We start from the raw sequence: 18,962 nt of genomic DNA, 5'->3' as shown, positions 1-18,962 counted from the left end.
TGGGAAACCGGAATATGAATCGACACAGTGATTTCTGGCCAGAGACGAACAGCTCAGTAGGCAAAGGGCACCCACTGTCCCCACTCAGCACGCAGGGGGGACAGCGGCTCAAGAAGGGAGGAGATTCTCCCTAAGAGGCTCTCAGGAGAGCTGTGTGCCCAAAGGAGCGTGAGCGGTGGCACTCTCACCGACTTCCCCTGTAACCTCAGGAGAATCCCTCAAAGTGGCCTGTGGTTTCCCAGCACCTAAAATGGGGACAGCAAAAGGTGACAGGCCTTTCTCACCAGAGGCTCTTTGATTTGGGTTGATCTGCCCCGGATGCAAAGACAAAAATGTCCCCATACTCAAGAAGCTCTACTAGAATATTCTGAGACTCAAAGGACACAGAACACGTAAAAAGTGCTTTAAAAAAGGAAGCGCCATCCAAATGTTAGGTTTTTGAATAAAAGGCTGGAAGGGCCTCTCCCATCTTTCCAGTGGCTTTTTCCCTCTGGTTTGGTGACACCGCCATCATCTTTGAATATGGAAAGCATTGCTGCAGAAGTTTTGATGGCCACACAAAATGAGGAAAAACTCCATTATTTTACAAGAAATAGGCAATTTTTAAAGGAGAATACACTGCAATTAAACATGAACACTACAATAATGGTATTTTCCAAAACTCTTTAGAATTATTGTAGGGAACACTTTCCTTCACGTGCGCACAGATAATAGCAGCTTGTTTCCACAGATCTCATGTTTGATGTATCCTGTTACTTTTTTCTATGCTTATTTTGATCAAATGTAGACTGCATACTCGGCGACAAAGGAAGGAAAAAGGGGTTTCAGCCAAGACACAACCCGGTGAGTGTGGCTTCTGAAATGCAAATTAATCAATTCCTCCCTGTTGAAAATCTTTAGGAATAATTTCAGCAGTTTCATTTCAATTTAGCAAACTTTATGGTTTTAAGCGGAGCTTCTAAAACATCCCTAGCACTGGGTTCTAGGTTTCTTCAGCTGCAGTGAATGTCCAGTTGAAGCCATACGGGTTTTTTATTTTTTAGTTGGGGAAGTAGCAGTGATACGCTTGTGATATGCCTTTTGATGTTTTCCAATTATCGGAACATTTTAATCATGTTGTCCTAATCATCCGAAGAACTCAAAGCCCATTTAAGATCATGGGTGAAAAAATGGATACAAGGGAAAACCAGTTATTTTGTATTTTTGAGAGCAAGGGGAAGATGCTCGATTAGCACTCTGCTTGGCCCAGTCTCTTAGGATGTATAAATGCTCCCAAGCTCACCAGAGACCCTCTCAGTATGGCACTGATGGTCAAGGCTACACGGAATATCTCAAAGCAGCATTATATTGCACAGTGTGTGTGCTTAAGCTCCGGGAGTTTTTTATTTATGCTGTGTGTAAATTGCATTTATTTCCACCACTATTTTCCAGGGAAAAGTTCAAACTCTAGAGGAATATCAACCAGTCCTAGAGGAAGGTTGGAAAACAACAGAAAATCAAATGTCCCCGGGTCCTTTTTCCTCCCATCCTCCACGGACGAGAAACAGAAGTCCTGCCTGGGTCAGGCAGGTGACCGCAGGAGGGCAAAGCACATCCGAGAAATGCGTACCTGGGGTTTTGTTGGCAGACGCGTCGGTAGGTCTGAGCAGAGTCTGTGCCAGGGCACCAGCTGTACCCAACTCCTGAAAGGCTCCGGTCGTAGATGATCATTCCTGGGGTCTGTTTTGACTGAGCTCTTTTGAGTTGGGTTTTTTCTCTTGGAATGGAAAGAGTCGTCTCTGATTTCTAAACACTGAGGCTGGTGTGCAAATGGGTGCTCCATAGGCTTTGTGTCCTACTGACCTAGGGCTTTAAACGGTATAGTCCGCAGGGACCAAGCTTCCCCCCCCTTGGCACGTTGAGATGCAGGCCAGATGCTTCTCCGCAGGGACTGTCCTGTGAACTGTAGGATGTTAGCAGCATCCCTGCGGTCTACCCACCAGATGCCAGTAACCCACAGTCCCCCCTACCCCCGACTCCCCGAGCTGTGACAACCAGAAATATCTCCAGAAAGTGCCAAGTGTCCCCTGGGGGCAAATCACCTCCGATTCAGAAGCACTGATGTAAACAAACCTGCAATCCCTCATTTTGAGGAATTTATTGAACACCTATAAAATACCACGTGGATTGGATGAGAACGCCACAGAAGGGAATAGAATAAGGTGAAATGAACTGAAATGAGAGTCAAGATCTTGCTTCTCATGTTACTTATGGTTTAGAAGAGGTTTGCCATCTTCAAATGCAGATACTGAAGCTGATCCAAGCCATTTACATTCCAGGAGCTTCGGGTGACAACTTGGTTTCCCTCCTCCAAGGCCGCCAGTCACCATTCACCCGCTGGGCTGTTTTGGGAGCCACTTAATTTCTTGTTGAATGCTTCCCATCTTGCTCAGATTTGTACCGTCTCTGTCTTTCTCTCTCAGTAATGAAGGGGTTTCAAGTAGGTAGAAGTTTGCTTATCACCTTAATTGCACTTATTTACTTAGACGTCGAATTCCTCTCGAGGTGACAAATTTGCTTTCTGCCAAAGTTATGTAGCTGAATGTTTATAACGGATCCTGTAATTAATTGGATTCTGTCACTAGAATGTGTGCTTTCCTCTGCCCTTGGTTTGCAGGCGTGAAAAAATCTCAGAAACAGCCTTGCAAGGTGAAGCTCCCACTCCTGTGAGCCTGAAGACACGGGGCCTCACAGGCCAGCCCTTCAACACCTCCACTTTTTAATCAGCTTTTGGAGCTTCTCAGATTTCCCCTGACTGCACGGTCATCTCCTCTGTTGAATCTGGACAGATTGGAACATTCATTGCATCACCGAATTGGTCTCAGCGTATTTCAGAGTTATTACTTCTCAAAGCTTATTTAGACAACCTCTGGCCTCCCTTTTGTTTTATGTAAGTATTTTCTCATGAGGCCCAGGCCTTGCTTCCTCGGGTGTCCAGGGCTACTTCCAAGCATGAAATCTTACTCATAACTCCATTGTGAGGCAGAACAAAAGCGCCACATCTACATAACCTCAAAGGAGGTAAAACACAGCACCCCCTTGCCTGACCTTTCTCTGCAACGCTTTTCTGTTTCCCAGAAAAATTGTCACAGTCCCTGACTCTGTTGTGGAAATGTACCCGTAGCAAAAACCAGCTTGAAAAACTGTATCGCTGGCTGTGTTCTTGCTCAGCTTAGACTTTAATTTCATTAGCCCTGCTTTGCCCAGAATTTTTGTGTAATCCCCGGGGACAATTTCCCAGTGATCTGCCCCACCTCTTTCCCATCCGAAACACACAAACTTCAGGGAAGGAGGAGGGCAGGGGTCAGGAACATGTCAGGAAACAGGAGAGGACCGTCATACATTTTCTCAGTGACACAGAGAGAGGCTGAATTTAAATTAATTAGCCAATGTGAGAAAACACAAAAAACACAGCAATTGCCCAATATGCTAGATTTTTAAACTGAGTTGAGGTCCTACCTGGATGAATCAGTGTAAATACACATCTAAACACTGATTCTTTTCAAGAAAATCTAAGAGACCAATACAGAATATTGAAAGCAATAAAAAACCCAGGCAAATAGCAAATAATCTTGCTTCCTGTCACTGCCAGCTCCAGAGTGATTTACCCTTTAATCTGTCTGAACATGAAAAGAATCCCTGAATTTGAAATATTTTCCATAATGTCATTAAATAAAACATATTTCTTCTAAGCAAAGCCCAAGCTGGAATGGAAGCCTTCGTGTGTATACCTGTTGGTATCTCACTTAAAGTTCCCCTCAAGAGAGAGAAATTGGTCCAAGGGAGCTGGGTTCTGTCCAAAGGCCAGGAAAATTTAAAAAGAATCATTCGGGTGACCCCAAAACAAAGGAGGGGAAATCTGCCAGGGGCATCTCAGTCACAGCTGGGCAGAGATGCCCTTTCTCCTCCTGAAGGCTGGCACGGGACGGGGGAGTTCCTTGCCCCGATGGAGAGACCCAGTGCCTCAGGAAACCAGCCTCCATGCAGCTGTTGAAACATGACCCAGGTTTTCAATGTTCTGCCCAGAGAAAGAAGGAATTTATTCTAGAGCAAAATTGTGTAGTTTGATCGTCCGGGCTGTTTATCATCGGCCGAGAGTGCCAGCCAGCAGTCCTGATTCTCAGCGGTGAAAGCCACCCTGGGGCTGCTGCCTTCCCATCTCATTACCCATGGCCTTTCTTCTCTTTCTTTTCTCCCATTTTTTAAAATAAGAGATTTAAAAAAAGAGCATCTCTTTCACCTGAAACTTTTGTTGTTTTTAGCAGTCCCGCATCCACCCGCCCCAAAACTGCCTTTGGAAGCACGGAAGCTGACCCGACACGTTGCTCACACGGCTTGGACGAATCACAGTCCAAGCGCCTCGCTCGGTGCCCGGCGACTCGCGGTTCCGTTATGGTAGCGTTAGGACGGGGATCACGTTTCAGGGGCCCTCCTGGGGTCACACGCTTGGCTTCACCTCCCCTTTCAAGAGCTGGTGGGAGAAAGGTTCTGAGCCAGTCACTGCAGACCTGCTGAGCTTTGCAGGGAGCTGAGGAAGGAAGACATGATTTAATTACTTTTTCAAAGACTCCCAGGATTTCTCTCTGTGCTCTTCTGGCCTTGGACTAAAGGGTTCTGAAAAACCAACTCACGTGGCCACTGTTGCCATCGGTAATATTTTACGGGGGGGTGGGGTTAAATTTTTTTTTTTAAAGTTATTTTTCAAACTGTGGTAAAATGTGTTTAACAAAATGTACCCATCGTAACCATTTCTAAGTGTACAGCTCATTGGCATGAAGCACAGTCACATTGCTGTGAACCACCAGCAGCACCCCATCCATCTCTGAAACACTTTGCATCTTGTAAAACTGGGACTCTGTTCCCATTAAACGCTAACCCCCTGTTCCTCTTGCCCCCCCTGCAGTATCCTAGCCCTGGCACCCACCATTCTACTTTCAATCTCTAGGAATCTGACTACGTAAGCATCCCATATGGACAGAACCCTACAGTATTGCCCTTTAGTGGCTGGTTTATTGCACTCAGCATAAGGTCTTCAAGGTTCATCCATGCTATTGGCATGTCAGGATTTCCCTCCTTGTTAAGGCCCCATGATACTTCATGGTACGTACACTCCACATGTGGTTTGTCCATTCAACCACCACTTCCTGCCGCCTCCACTTCCTGGCTGTTGTGAATAGCGCTGCTGTGAACATGGGTGTGCAAGTATCTGTTTGTGTCCTTGCTTTCAATTCTTGTTTTCTGTTTCTTTTTCTTTTAAGTAGCCATCCTAATGGGTGAGAATTGATAGCTATAGCTCGTGGCCTTGAGTTGTATTTCCTTAGTGATCAGTGATGCTGAGCGTCTTCTCATGTGTTTATTGATCATTTGCATACTTTTTTTGGAGAAATGTCTATTCAAGTCCTTTGCCATTTTTTAATCTGTTTGGTTTCAGTGTTGTTGAGTTTAGGATTCTCTACTTATTTGGAATATTAGTCCCTGATCAGATATGTGATTTGCAAATGATTTTGCCTATTCTCTGTGTCGACTTTTAACTGTTTATAATATTCTCTGGTGCACGAAGATCTTTAATTTTGATGAAGTACATTGCGTGTTTTCCTGTTGTTGTTTGAACCTTTGGTGTCATGTTTAAGAAATCATTGCCAAATCCAAGGTCATGAAGTTTTTTCCCGACGATTTTCTTCTAAGAGTTTTATAGTATTAGCTCATACATTTAGGTAAGAGCTCTTTGAACCGTTTTGAGTTAATGTTTTAATATGTGTAAGGTTAGGGTCCAACTTTATTCTTTTGCATGTGAATATCCAGTTTTCCCAGTACCATTTGCTGAAAAAACTGCCTTTTCCCCTTTAAGTGGTCTTGGCTCCCTTCTTGAGACCATTTGAATGTATATATATAAAGGCTATCCCCTGGGTTTGCCATTAGTAATATTTACTGTATTTATGTATTACTGAATTTGCCATGTTCTCATAGCATCTGTGTAGTCTGGGTTCCTTCTAGCTATTCCAGTAGATTATAAACTTTTTGATAATGGTACCCACATTTTCTCACTCCTTTGTATCTTGGTGTGGCCAGGTGGTATCCTTTGTTATCTGTTGGGGGAATCTGATCAGTATCATCGAGCGTGGCACTGACCTGAGTGATTCAGTGGGTGGGTCTGCATTGATCCCCGTTTGACACCTGCTCCGCTTGGGCATATCGGGCTCACTTCGCAAGAAGTACTGTGCAAATAGATAAGCTAGTGCATAAATGGCTGTTGGGAATCTGGGAGTGACGGCTGGTTTCTGGATCACCCTCCCTCCCTTCCCCAGTAAGGGACAGTAGCCCATGGGGATGAATCAGTTAGACTCTCTTTTCAGATCCCTTCTCTAGACTTTGGATCGCCCCAGGTCTCAGTCTCCAGATGTCTTCTTGATCCACGTATATTTCCAAGGTAAGCTTATCCTGAAAACTACAAATGCAATCCGTCTCCTGACAGCCAACTCCCGAGTGCACCTGACAACTCCCGAGCGCAAATCTACAGACCCAACCTCTCCCTTGTAAGAAGGTCAGTAAGACCCTGAGCCTCTCTGAACCTCAATTTCCTTATCTGTAAAACGGGGATAAAACGAACTTCCTTGCCGCTTGTGTTGTGGACATTGCATGTCAGTGTCTGGAATCCAGCCGGGGCCCAGGAAGTGGTAAGCATTATTTTCAGTTTATTTTATAAAGGTTCAGTTTATAACCTAGGGAGTCCCTGAGATTACTTACATTATAAGACATTTCTTAATAAAAAACATTTGGGAAAAAAAATGAAAGCAAGAATTAAAATGTGGTAGATCTTGACATCTCCTGGGTGTTCTTGAAATCCGAATGCAGGGCATACAGCTCAAAGCCACCCCTGGTCTCCTTAAAATGTGAAGTGTGTGCCTTGTTTGTATTGTTTCTCATTAATTTGTATTCCGAAGGATTTTCATGTGTCACTTCCTTTTGTTTTCAACCAGTTCGAAGCAGTGATGTTAACAGATCCCAAGACTGTTTCAAGCAGCAGCAGATGGCTGTGGTGTGGAGAGGTGGCCGGCTTGGTGAAGATGAGTGGGTCACGTGGCCATGACCTGCGGTCCATGTGCTAGGCTGACAGAGGCAGACGGGTGGTCCCACAAGAAGAGTGTCTGCAGGAGTGGGGGTGAGAGGGGGTCAGGAGAGCTGGAGGGGTCTCCCTCAGGCCTCTGGGCTATGGGGTCAGCCTCCAAGAAGAACTACTGCTTTTCATCCCGGTGCTCTTTAATAGGAAATGTGCTTTGAGTTTGAAGTAAGGATGAAGGTTGGAAGGAAAGAGAGAAACTAGTGGGCACTAAAGAAAAGGCTTTGGGATACAACCCTGGGGTACAAAGGCCAACCCCCTTCTACTGCCAGTTACTGAAAGGGTGCTTGTGAAGAATTCCCTTTACTTAGACAGAATTTCTGGCATTCCCACATCCATTCCCGCTTGTCAGTTCAGGCCAAACGCCTAGGAAGCATTTGGGGACCTTTCCACCGCTCTGCTCCTGCCTCCCAAGTACTGTATCACAAAATGCAGCTGGCTTGGCCCTCAAAACATTTTTTGAACTGGTTTGATCCCAATTATTTATTCCTGCCACGATGATCCCAATTACGCCACCAGCATCTCCTGTTTTGGTCTATACAAGCATCTCAGTGGGCTCCCCGCTTCCGTTCCTGAACCTTAAGTCCCTTCTCTATAATGCTACAGGGCTGAGGGGCGGGGCCAAGGTCCACAGAGGGTGGAGCCTGGGCCCAGAGGGTGGAGCTGAGAACCACAGAGGATTATTCTCAGGCCTTGAAACCTACTGGAATTTACCCAGCTGGAATTCTAACTTGCTTGGGGCCAGCTACCCCTTTATCTCTTACAATTTCTCCCTTTTGGAATGACATTGTCTATCCCATGCCTGCCCACCACTGTATCCTGGAAGCAGAAAACTGGTTTCTTGGTGCCTAAGTCCACAAATGGGAAGTAATTTTGTCCCAGGAAAGATTATACCCAAGGTCTCTGTAGTATCTGGTTTAGACCATTCAGAAGATGAGATTGGGAACTTTTGTGCTGATCATAGTTAGATGAGATTTTGGACATAGAATTGGTGCTGTAATGGCTTGAGACTTTTTGGAATTTAGGTTGGGGTGCCCTTTGCACACAGGATAGGCATTAATTTGGGGGAGCCAGACTGTAGTGGGATGAATGGTGACCCTCCTCAAAAGACATGCCTACATGGAACCTGTGAATGTTACCTTATTTGGAAAAAGGATCTTTACAGATATAATTAAATTAGGATATGAGACCATTCTGGATTAGGGTCCAATGACAAGTGTCCCTATTAGAAAAGAACAGAGGAGAGGACGGGAGGAGGAGGCCGTGTAACGAGGCAGAGGTCGGAGTGAGGCGCACTCCGTCGGAAGGGACGTGCCAGGACGACAGAGCAGGAAGCATGAGAATGTGGCAAAAAGCCTGGGTTTGGCATCAGGCAGACCTAAATTCTGGCCCCAATGCCTCCATTTTTTTAACATTTTATGACCTGCAGCCAGTTACTTAATCTCTGTGTGCCTCAGTTTCCCAGGTGGTGAAAAAGGATCATAAAGACACCTACTCCATGGCTGACATGAAGATGGAATGAGATAAGATATGGAAAAATCTAAGCATGGTACCTGGCACATAGCAGAGGCTAAATAAATGATAGTTTTTAATTGCAATGATTTGTACACAGTTTGTAGAAGCCCACCTCCTGGCATCCATTCCTGGCCCCATGAAGGGTAAACTACACCCCCCCCCCCATGTTTGCATTCTACTCAGTATCACCGGGGAAGCTGCTGCAAAGATGCATTTTGGGTGGAAGGGGAATTCTTGGTTTTGAGAAGGACTGTCTTCTGGAATGGTCTCCAGACTATCCCCTGCAGTGCCCCTAGGTCTCCTTGAAGCAGCCATGATACCAAGTTCTCATCTTTATAAATAATTTCTGCACTTTGCCAAAGGAGTGCCTCTGGGGTTGCATCGGAGCCCAGTCTGCAGCACCTGACCCTGTTACTGTGCCGTTAGTGAGGGGTGCTCTTGTGGAGGGAGTCAAGGCCCACTGGGTGATGGGAATGGAGGGGTGGTGGCAGCCCATCACCAGGGCAACGTCTAGGCAACGCCCAGGCAGCCCTTTGGAATGAATGCAGGGCAGGCCTCTCTGGCCACACCCTCACCAATGATCAGCCGGCGCCCTGTGGGGCCACCTGGCCTTCGCCCAGAGGAACACTGTCTGGAAATCCCCAGAAGCGACCTGGACACCTGCCTCCGCGGGCTGCTCGGAGCTGCTGTCCACTGGCTGCCAGATCCGCTCATTTGCACAGCAGGAATGTTCCCACTGAACTGTCCTCCTCACCAGCACCAGGGGCCTTCTCAGGGGCCTTCTCGGAGTCCCCAGAATTGGACTGCCCTGTCCTGACACTCTGGGCTTACCAGTGCAGCCATTGTCACAGCTGTCACCATTGTTAGGGCAAGGCTGCCTCTCCTGCTGCAGTATGAGCTCCGGGACAGAATGGACAATTCTTTGCACTCTGTGCCTGAGACCAAGAAAGCGCCACAGTGTGTGCTGGATAAGCAGACCTTGAGTGAGGGCTTACGGGGGGCTGTGTGCTTCCACTGTCCTCCTCCTCATCACAGCCATTGCAGCAAAAATAACAACAGCTCATAGTTGTTGAATTTGATGCGCCTATCATTGCCCATAAGTCATCTCACTCACAGTCCTCCCAGGGACACTGTGAGCCAGCGTGTTGGGGGGCATGTGGACCCGAGCAGTAGTGCGGATATCCCTGCACACAACCGCGCTGCAGGCTTGCTTAAGTGAGGTGTGCAAGGTGGTGGAAGGACAGGCCATTGACACGAATTGCACAATGGCAAGGCCACTCCCTAGGTCTCCTTCAGTCCTGGTTGTCCCCAGCACGGCCTCTCTCTGGAGATAACATATCTTGCACACCTCTCTAACACTTGCTTACCTCCGGTTTTGAATAAAGAGAGGCCAGCCAGGAGCTGGGAGTCTTTGGCACACAGTCATATCTGATTAGACATTTGATGATGGTGTTCTGTGCTCATTATATGTAATTTTATAGATACTTTCTCTTTATGGCATGCGAGACTGGTTTCCATTTGTATAACTGATGTCTCTTTCTAGAGCAAAAAGTTTGAGGAAAAGAAGTTATAGGGTGAAAGGAAGATATTAAGGGAATCACGGTAGGGGACTAAGTGTCCAACTGTGGCAAGAATCACGGCAGCAGAATGTGTGGGACGGCTCTGCTGCGTGGGCGCAGGACCATAGCTGAGAACTGGCCTTGCCTCTCTCGGTGCCCATCACCCGTGGAGACTGCAGGACACAGCTGGGACCCTGGCTGCGTCGGTCTTGCATTGTGCTCTTACAACTGCCTGCCTTTGCCTTTATCTTGCTAACAAATAACAGGCTTTCAAAGTGCAAAGACTGTGTCACACTTACGCGTGCCCCGGGCACCAAGCACAATGCTCCCAGTCGCTGGTGATTGATGGATTCATCTCTCGTGGGCTTGCTACTATCACATGACAGTACTTGACTGACTTTAGCATTTGGCACAAATTAATAATTTGTTCATGGTATTGAGAAAAGATGGATGCGGCTCAGAATTTTCTTATTACAAGCATCTCTAGGCATGTCACTCCTTCTGGGGCTGTGGTGGCTACAGCAGGGAGAGGGGACAGCTGGTCTATCATGGGGAACTTTGACCTGCTGAGAAGGTTGGAGAACATGGGAAGGGATGCAACTGGTAGTGACCTTTCTAGAAAACTTGATGTGTAACATGCTTTAGTAAAATATGTACATCTTTCTATCTTAGTTTCTTCTATGAAACAATAACCCCAACAATGATGGTGGTGACTACAGCTAGCACGTCATCTCCATTAGAAAATATTGATGTTGCAAGTGTTGGAATCACACAAAGACGGATTCCAATTGCCTTAGAACATAAAGACTTTGCTGTCCAGAAGCAGATCTGCTTCAAGTGAGGCTTGATCCAAAGGCCTCGGAAGACGGATGTCACTGCAGACCTGATGCTCAGTCTCTCTATTTTGCCTTCCAAGGTGTTGCCTTCAACTTGAGGCTCCACAGGGGGAGATGGCTTCTCTTTCCAGAAGCCAAGGCAATGTTGTCTGGCCTGTCAACCCCGACTGGGTCATGTGTCTGTCCCTGGACAAATCACCTCTCCATAAGGTGGGCTATGCTCCTTGGGTTTTAGAGTCAAACAGGCCTGAATAAAATCCTGATACCACCCTGCCCCCAGGCTGTGTGACCTTTGATAAGTCGCTTCCCTTCTCTGAGTCTCAGTTTTCTCACTTGTGAAATGATCATAATGCAGTACCCACTGGGAAGGCTGGTGTGAGGATTAGACAAGAGAATGAGGAAGGGCATGAGTATATTTTCAGAGCATCTACTAAGTGTCAGGCCCTGGTGTGATTATTGGGGCCACAGTGGTGAAAAGGAAGATTTGTGATCAATGCCTTCTCACCCTATCATGGTTGCGGGCTGGGGTGCAACAGACACCCCTTGAGTCATCACAGAAACAGGCATTTTGTCACAACTCTAAAGAACACTGTAGGGGAGAAGTCTTGGGTCTTCCTGGGGGTGTCAGTAATGGAGACCCAGCCTAGCCTGAGGTGCAGGGAGTGAAGGGGTGAGATGATACTGTGAAGAGCAGCTAATAGATGGTCTTATTGCTCTTCCCAGTACATGCCACACCCATTCCTGCCATGCAGTCCCTCTGTCCAGAATTCTCGCCGTCTTTGAATGGCTCTGCTTTCTCCTCAGCTCTCTGAGCCTCTGCTCACACGGTGCATCCCCAGAGCAACTCCCCTCTCCACTCCAAATGGGGCTCTCTTCCACCCTCTTGGTCCCTCTCTACCCCTCCATTCATGCATTTTTCTTCATTGCACTTACCCCAACTCCAAATCATATTAGTGAACCATTTGTAATTTTGCTGTTTACTGCCTTCCTTGCCAATAGCATGGAGGACATGGAGGCATCCATGCTGTTCACCACCTTAATGTCAGCATCTGGGATAGTGTCTGGTTCCGACAAATAGTTGTTGAATAAATAAAGGAACGTTTAGAGCCCTTTGGAATGTATTTTCATTGTGATACCAGTTGACATCTCTGGAAACTAAGAGTTTAATCCTTAGGTTAAAAAAGAAAGCCACATTATGTCCCCTTCCTCCTCTGGTCCATCGCTGTGGCCAGCAGGAGAGTTGGCTGCGTCCCAGAGCTCCGCGTCTCTGAGAAGGTATCAGGTCAGCTCCTGCCTGTCTGGGATTCTGGACCTGAGTTACGACTTCCAGGCTCCAATGCTTTGCTTTTTTGTCTAACTGGGGTCCTGTTGAGGCGGATTCTTTTGTCTTTTAGAAGGAAATCTTTTTTTACATGAGAAAATGTGGAGCTTATTAAAAACACCATTGTGAAATTTCTTTCAGATGAAAATGTGTCCCGGCCATCCCTTGAGTTCCGTGGAGACCCGTCTTTAACTTTTGAAAGCCCTGGGATCAGACGGCCCCTCAGAACCCCGTCCTACCCCTGCCACTCCCCACTCACTCCCTTGGGCTCTACTCCTGAAGGAGTGACCACCCTCCATCCCTCCATGTCCTCATGTCCCTTCCAAGGACAGTTCCCTGGGTGTGAGGGGGACCGAGAATGGGAGAAAAAGTGGACAACGCACCAGAGAATGTAGACAAAAGCAATCAATCTTTTTCTCTGACCCTGGGAATAAAGGTTTACATATTATCATTTAAGAAAATGAAGCTAGCTCCTCTAGGGGACACCCCCCCAACCCCTGCCAAACCTCAGTGAGAGTGAATCACCTATACTCCATAAATGCTTCTATTTTTAATTTCTGATTCCAATGTTTGCCAATATTGGCAATTTAGATTTGCAGCCTAACTCCACGTTCAAGTCAGCCAACATTTACAAACATTTCCCAGGATCAAGATACCCTCTTAGGCATGTTGTAGGATTTAAGATCCTGCCTACGGCAGATTGAAAATGGGGTTAGTGCTTCACACTTCCCTTACCATGCCCTTGGCCACGTGATCTTGCTGTGTCTTCTTAAGTCACAAGGGCTTGGCCATGGGTGTTGTTTTGGCCAATGGGACGCTCACCGATGTGACGTCAGCAGAGGCTTGAAAAGGGTCTGCGCATTGGATTTTCTCTCTCTGGAGCCCCTTCCGCTCCCATGGGAAGGGCCTGCCTGGACTGGATTGCCAGAGGATGAGATGTGAATGAAGCAGAGCTGAGTTCCTTTTGTTGTCCCAGCCAAGGACAACATGGATCCCCCAGCAGCCAGCTGATCGCTAGATACGTGTGTGAGCTCAGCAAGATCAGGGCTGTCTAGCCAACAGACGCTCTGTTGCCCATCATTTTGGTTTGCAGGGGAGGTCATTACGCACACTACTGTGGCAACTGATAACGCATAGACCACCCCCAAGGATGTCCAACCCAGTGGGAGAGAAGAGTGAGCACACGACTATAACTGGAACCGCTGCCACTGCCGAATGACATCTACTGGATGCTTACTGGTTTTGTGTCAGGCGCTATATTCAGTGCTTCGCCTACATTCTCACTGAATCCATGCAGCAACCATACTAGGTAGTTATTACCATCATCCCTATTTCAAAGATGAAGAAACTGAGACTCAGAGAGGGGAAATGACTTGTTATACAGCTAAACAAGGGCTGGGGTTATCAGGATTTCGGTCCAGGTCTGTTTGACTCCAAGCCCATGAGTGTAACCAATATGCTTTGCTACCAGCCTAAACGTCTTATCAGCTTAGAAAAGAGTCAGAAGATATTCCCTTTAAACAAGAAAATCACATAGAACTTTCTAGAAGGGGCAGCATTAGGGTTTTGAAGTGGCTTTGGGTGGGATTAATGCCATGAGGTAGAGGGAATGGAGGGGAGTTTTTGTGAATATTTTTATTGTGCAAACAGGCATTTGACAGCTGCTGGAATCAAGTTTCCCAAATCCAGTGATTGGTAGCAGTTGGTGAGCACAGGGACCCACCACTCTATGAGCTTTAGAAGGATAGTTTGTGAAAAATTCCTCTGATAAAAGTCAAGGCTCCTTAAAGCTAGGTGAAATAGGCAGGTGTGTTTGTGGCATGTTGACTTAACTTGCTCGAAAGTATTTCTGCTATTAACCTGCTAGGATGCCTGAAATTCTCACCTTTAGGTAAGGCATTGAAGGCACCAGTTAAAACACACACATGTTGTTGGAGATAAGTTGAGAGTGGGCGTGTGTATGTGTAAGTGGTCTCGGTGGGGGGCTCCTAGGAGGGCATGGGAAAGGTATGAGTTGGAGGCATTACTGAAGAAAAGCGAGACAGAGATTTCCAGTCCGCTTCGCTGAGGGCTGATGCTGTTGAAGATGGAGTTTCTGTGCCCTTCCATCAGGACACAGCCCCTCTCTATATGCTGCTTGTGTTAGGCAGCTGGAGGCTCCAGGCTGCACTGCAACGATGGTTGGACAGTACGTTGCTTCAGGCTTTAGCTGGCTCTCCCTCCCTGCCCCACCGCTCAGTTCTGCTGCCCTAAGACACGGTTTTTGAATGAGCACTCGTGTCTTGCCAGCCAGAAGTGTGGAACCTCAGACTTTCTAGGGAAGTTCTAAAGATTTATTTTGGTTGCACTTCTTATCCTTCACCGAGTCACCCAGCATGCCCATCCTGCTGCTGCGTCTTGAGACAACCACCAGTCGATGCATCCCCTGCTGGCCAACACTCGCTGACCCCTCACCCTGCAACAGGCATCTCGACAACCTCTTATGTCACAACAAGCTGAGCTGAAACGTGTCAGGATGCTTTTGACTGCAAGCGGCAGAAGCCTAATTTGAATTGGCTTAAATAAAGGGGAAGGTACTGGCTGACGTAGGTGACGTCCAGGGTGCCATGTTGGATCCAGGGGCTGGAGGCTTAATCTCAGCTCCTTATTTCTACTCTGCTCTCTGTGTTGGCCCCAGGCTTAGACAGGTGTTTCCCCTCATGGTGATGGTCCCAAGGAGGCTGCCAGCCCCTCCAAGCGTCATCCGGCTCTCAGCCATCCCATAGAAAAACAGAAGAGCCTCAGAGCTGAATTCCACTGGCCCTGAAAGGGGTGGGCTTGGCTCATGGGCCTGTCCCCCAGCCAATCACTGTATTCAGGGTTGTGTTAATTTCCTCTTCCTGCTGTAACAAATTACCACAAAGGCAGTGGCTTAAAACAACACAAATGTATTGTCTTATAATTCTGGAGATCTGCCCATCTCAGAGGCAATGTGATGCTCTGACTGGTTACTCCAGAAACATAAGCCTGGCCCTAAAGCCCCACCCAAACCACACAGAGTGTGGGGAGAGGTGGTTCCCCCAAGGAAGACAGAGAGAGAGAGAGTCCATACCACGCCTGGAGGAACAGGACGTCAAAGGGGCAATAGCAAGTGGCCGCAACAGAAAGCACAGGAAGGGAGTTCAGAGCTCTTACAATTTTGTCAGACTCACTGTCACGTTCCTTTTGGGCATCAACCGATTTCTCTTAGTGAGCATGTCATTGGCAAGACTGAAGGTGGAAATACACTTTGATAATTTTATTTGAGTGAGAACTTCATATATGATTTATGTTACTTTTAAAGCAAGGAATTTAGAGCCTAGTCCCTTCTCCAGTGACTTACCATGAGCCACGTGATGGTGAGGAGGTGCACAGCTAAGACTTGGACAACATGGGAAAGCAGTTAATTATCTGGTTTCTGAACAAATCCGGGGTTTCCGCTGATTAGGGTGGATGGGAGGAGGAAGCTCAGGATAATGGAAAACTGCATCGTGTATTATGTTACTCTCACTTAAATCCCCTAAACTTAAGGGAAAACAATCTTCAAAAGAGTCACAAAGCACATGAAGGGGCAACTTGAGGGGACGCTTATCCAGATGAATCACAATATTCTTAATGGCTGGATTTTGAATGAAAATTTGAGTGAGAGGTACAGTCTCAAGGATACAGCTGCACATTTGCCAGCTTGGAAAAAGTTGATGAAAAATAAACAACAACCCAGCCATTCACTTGGCTAAGGCCCAGAAGTATCCTGATATGTCACTTAGGGGCACAGATGATGGCAGAGGCAGCAAAGAACGATCAAGGAGTGCTGGCAAACTTTAGAGGGGGAGAAGGACCATTTATGAGTGTCCTTTGCAGAGGAAGCATGTGGTGTCCATTGCTCTGCATGACCTTCCATCAGAGCATGTGGGGAAGAGGGAGCTAGACAGACGGAGAGGCAATGACTCAGTGATACAGAGAAGAAAATGGGCATGATTATGAACCCAGGGTAAGAGTCGGAGAGCAGCCCTGCCTGATGGTTATGATCTCTGTCCCTGGAATTGGATAGAACAGAATTTGAATTCTGACACTGCCACTCAATAGCTGTATGACCATGGACTGGTCACTCTAACCTTTTTGAACCTCAGGTTTTCATCTATAAAATGGGGATAATGATAGTACAAATCTTGTGGAATTGTCACAAGGGAAAAACAGTGATTAAAACCAAGACCCCCCCCCCCCCAGTCTCTCCAGGTCCTGACTCCATGTTCCTCTGTGTTGGGTCCACCCTCAGTTATGCTCTTGCTTCGTGGCGGCAAGATGGCTGCCAGTAGCTTTAGGCACACTTCCTTTCTTCTCCACAATCCCAGTGATAAAGACTTTTTTCTCCAGTGGTTTAGCAAAAGTCCTGGGATGGACGCTGATTTGTCCAACCCGGCCCAGCCCTGAACTGGTCATTGTGGCCGAGTGGGTGGCATCTATTGGTTGGCCAGATCTCAGTGAGAAGCCTACCATGGAGTCCCAGACCCACCTGACCACACGACAGAGAAGAACCAAAGCGCTGTGGCCCGAAAGCAGGGGTGCATGGGTGGGCAAAACAGCCGTCCCCACAGTGGCCTGAAAGTAGTGATTAACAAATCAACCAGTGCACGTTAAGTGGACACAGCCCAGCAGAAACAGGAGGGTGCTGGCAGCACTGATTGTCCGCCCACCCGTGATTTCCCTGTCCTCCTTCTCCCCCACACCCAGCTCGGGGGACCAAACCACAAGAGGTCCAAGCCCAAGCCTCGGATTTTCCAAGGCAGCACATGAAAGGATGTTCAAGATCACTAATCACTTGGGAAATGCAAGCCAAAACTGCAAAGAGATACCGCGTCACACTCATTTGGATGGCTACTATTAAAACAAACAAACAAACAAACAGAAAACAACAAGCGTTTGTAAGGATGTGGAGAAATTGGAGCCCTTGGGCACTGTTAGTGGGAATGTAAAATACACAGTGTCAAATGGTTCAGCCATTGTGGAAAAAACAGTACGCAGGTTCCTCAGAAAATTAAAAATAGAATGACCGTATGATCCAGCAATTCCACTTCTGGGTATGTTTCCCAAAGAATTGAAATCAGGGTCTCAAAGAGATATTTGCACACTCATGTTCACAGCTGTGTTATTCACAATAGCTAAACCATGGAGACAATCCAAATGCCCATTGACAGGTGAGTGGATAAGCAGAATGTGATCCATCCGTACAACGGGATACTATGCAGCATTAGAAGGGCAGGAGATTCTGACACAACGTGGATGAACCCTGAGGACATTATGCTAAGTGAAATAAGCTAATCAAAAAAAAGGAACACTATATGATTCCATTTTATATGAGGTACTCAGAGATGTCAGAATTGTAGAGACAGATTCAAAGTAGCGTGGTGAGGGCCTGGGCTGGGGAAGGAGAGAATGGGGGTCAGTGTCTAGTGGGGACGGGGTTTCAGTCTTAGAAGGTGAAAGAGCTCTGGACGGGTGGCGGCGATGTTTCCACAGTATGAATGTACTTAATACTATGCGATTGTACACTTAAAAGTGGCTACGGTGGTAAATTTTGTTCCAGGTATTTTATCACAATTAAAGAAAATGGGAAAAAATATCTTGCCCAAGGCTCTAAGCCTGTGGTCTGCTCCCTCTTAGCACAAAATGGGAGAGTGTTGGAGAGTCCAAGACACCCCCAGTCTCGTGTTCCCCAGGAGGCTCAGATGACCTGGGGAAGGGCAGGAAGGCAGAGGCTGCTCCCGCATGAGGGGGGTGCTGGCTGGTGTCGCTGGCGCCTCCTCCAGTCACCGTGCTCAGGTTGCTGTGAGGACCAAGTAAAATCCTGCCTCCGACTGCCCAGCTGACCATGTGCTCTTCTTTTCTCAGTTCTGTTCCCAGCACCCTGTACGCTTGGTTCTTTAGCCCTGGACTTGCTTCTCGCAACTAGATTAGAAGGCTGAGGGCAAGGCAGGGCCAGCACCGTGCTGGCCTTCCTGGCCACGGGCGCCTGGGGGGCTCCCCAGGGGGTGCCGGGCTCGGCGCAGGCTGCAGGAGGCACGCGCCCAGTGGCGCTCTGACAGCACCAGGAGGCAGCCTTTACCCTGCTTCTCTTTTTAGCTATGGCTGTGTTTGCTCTTTCTCCAGCCATCCCCTGATCAAAGCAAGAGATTTTTATTTTGTAGGTGATGGTATTTTAATTCCAGGGAAAGAGGTGATAATGAAATGATAGAAATTCCAGCTCAACAGGAACAGAAGATAATCCTGGTTGTGGGATTTCTAATTTTCAAAGCATGGAGCGCAAACAAACGAAGCAAAGGCCCCTACAGCACGTTTGATCTGCCTGGTGACAACTACCCCTCCAGGATGGCGTCTTTCACCCTCCACTCCTTGACTTGGACTCAAGGACTGGGCAGGACGGAAGTGGGCCTGGGGCGGGGGGTGGAGGAGAAACTTACACAGCAGCTTAATTCTGCGGGTTTGACTACTTTTTTAGTTGCTACAGCTTTGTAACAAATTCCCCAAGTGACTGGTGTAAGACAACTGCTTACTGTGCT

This window comes from Manis javanica, chromosome 5, assembly GCF_040802235.1.
Source record: "Manis javanica isolate MJ-LG chromosome 5, MJ_LKY, whole genome shotgun sequence".
In the NCBI taxonomy this organism is placed as follows: Eukaryota; Metazoa; Chordata; class Mammalia; order Pholidota; family Manidae; genus Manis; species Manis javanica.
Note: the sequence above shows the minus strand (reverse complement) of the source record.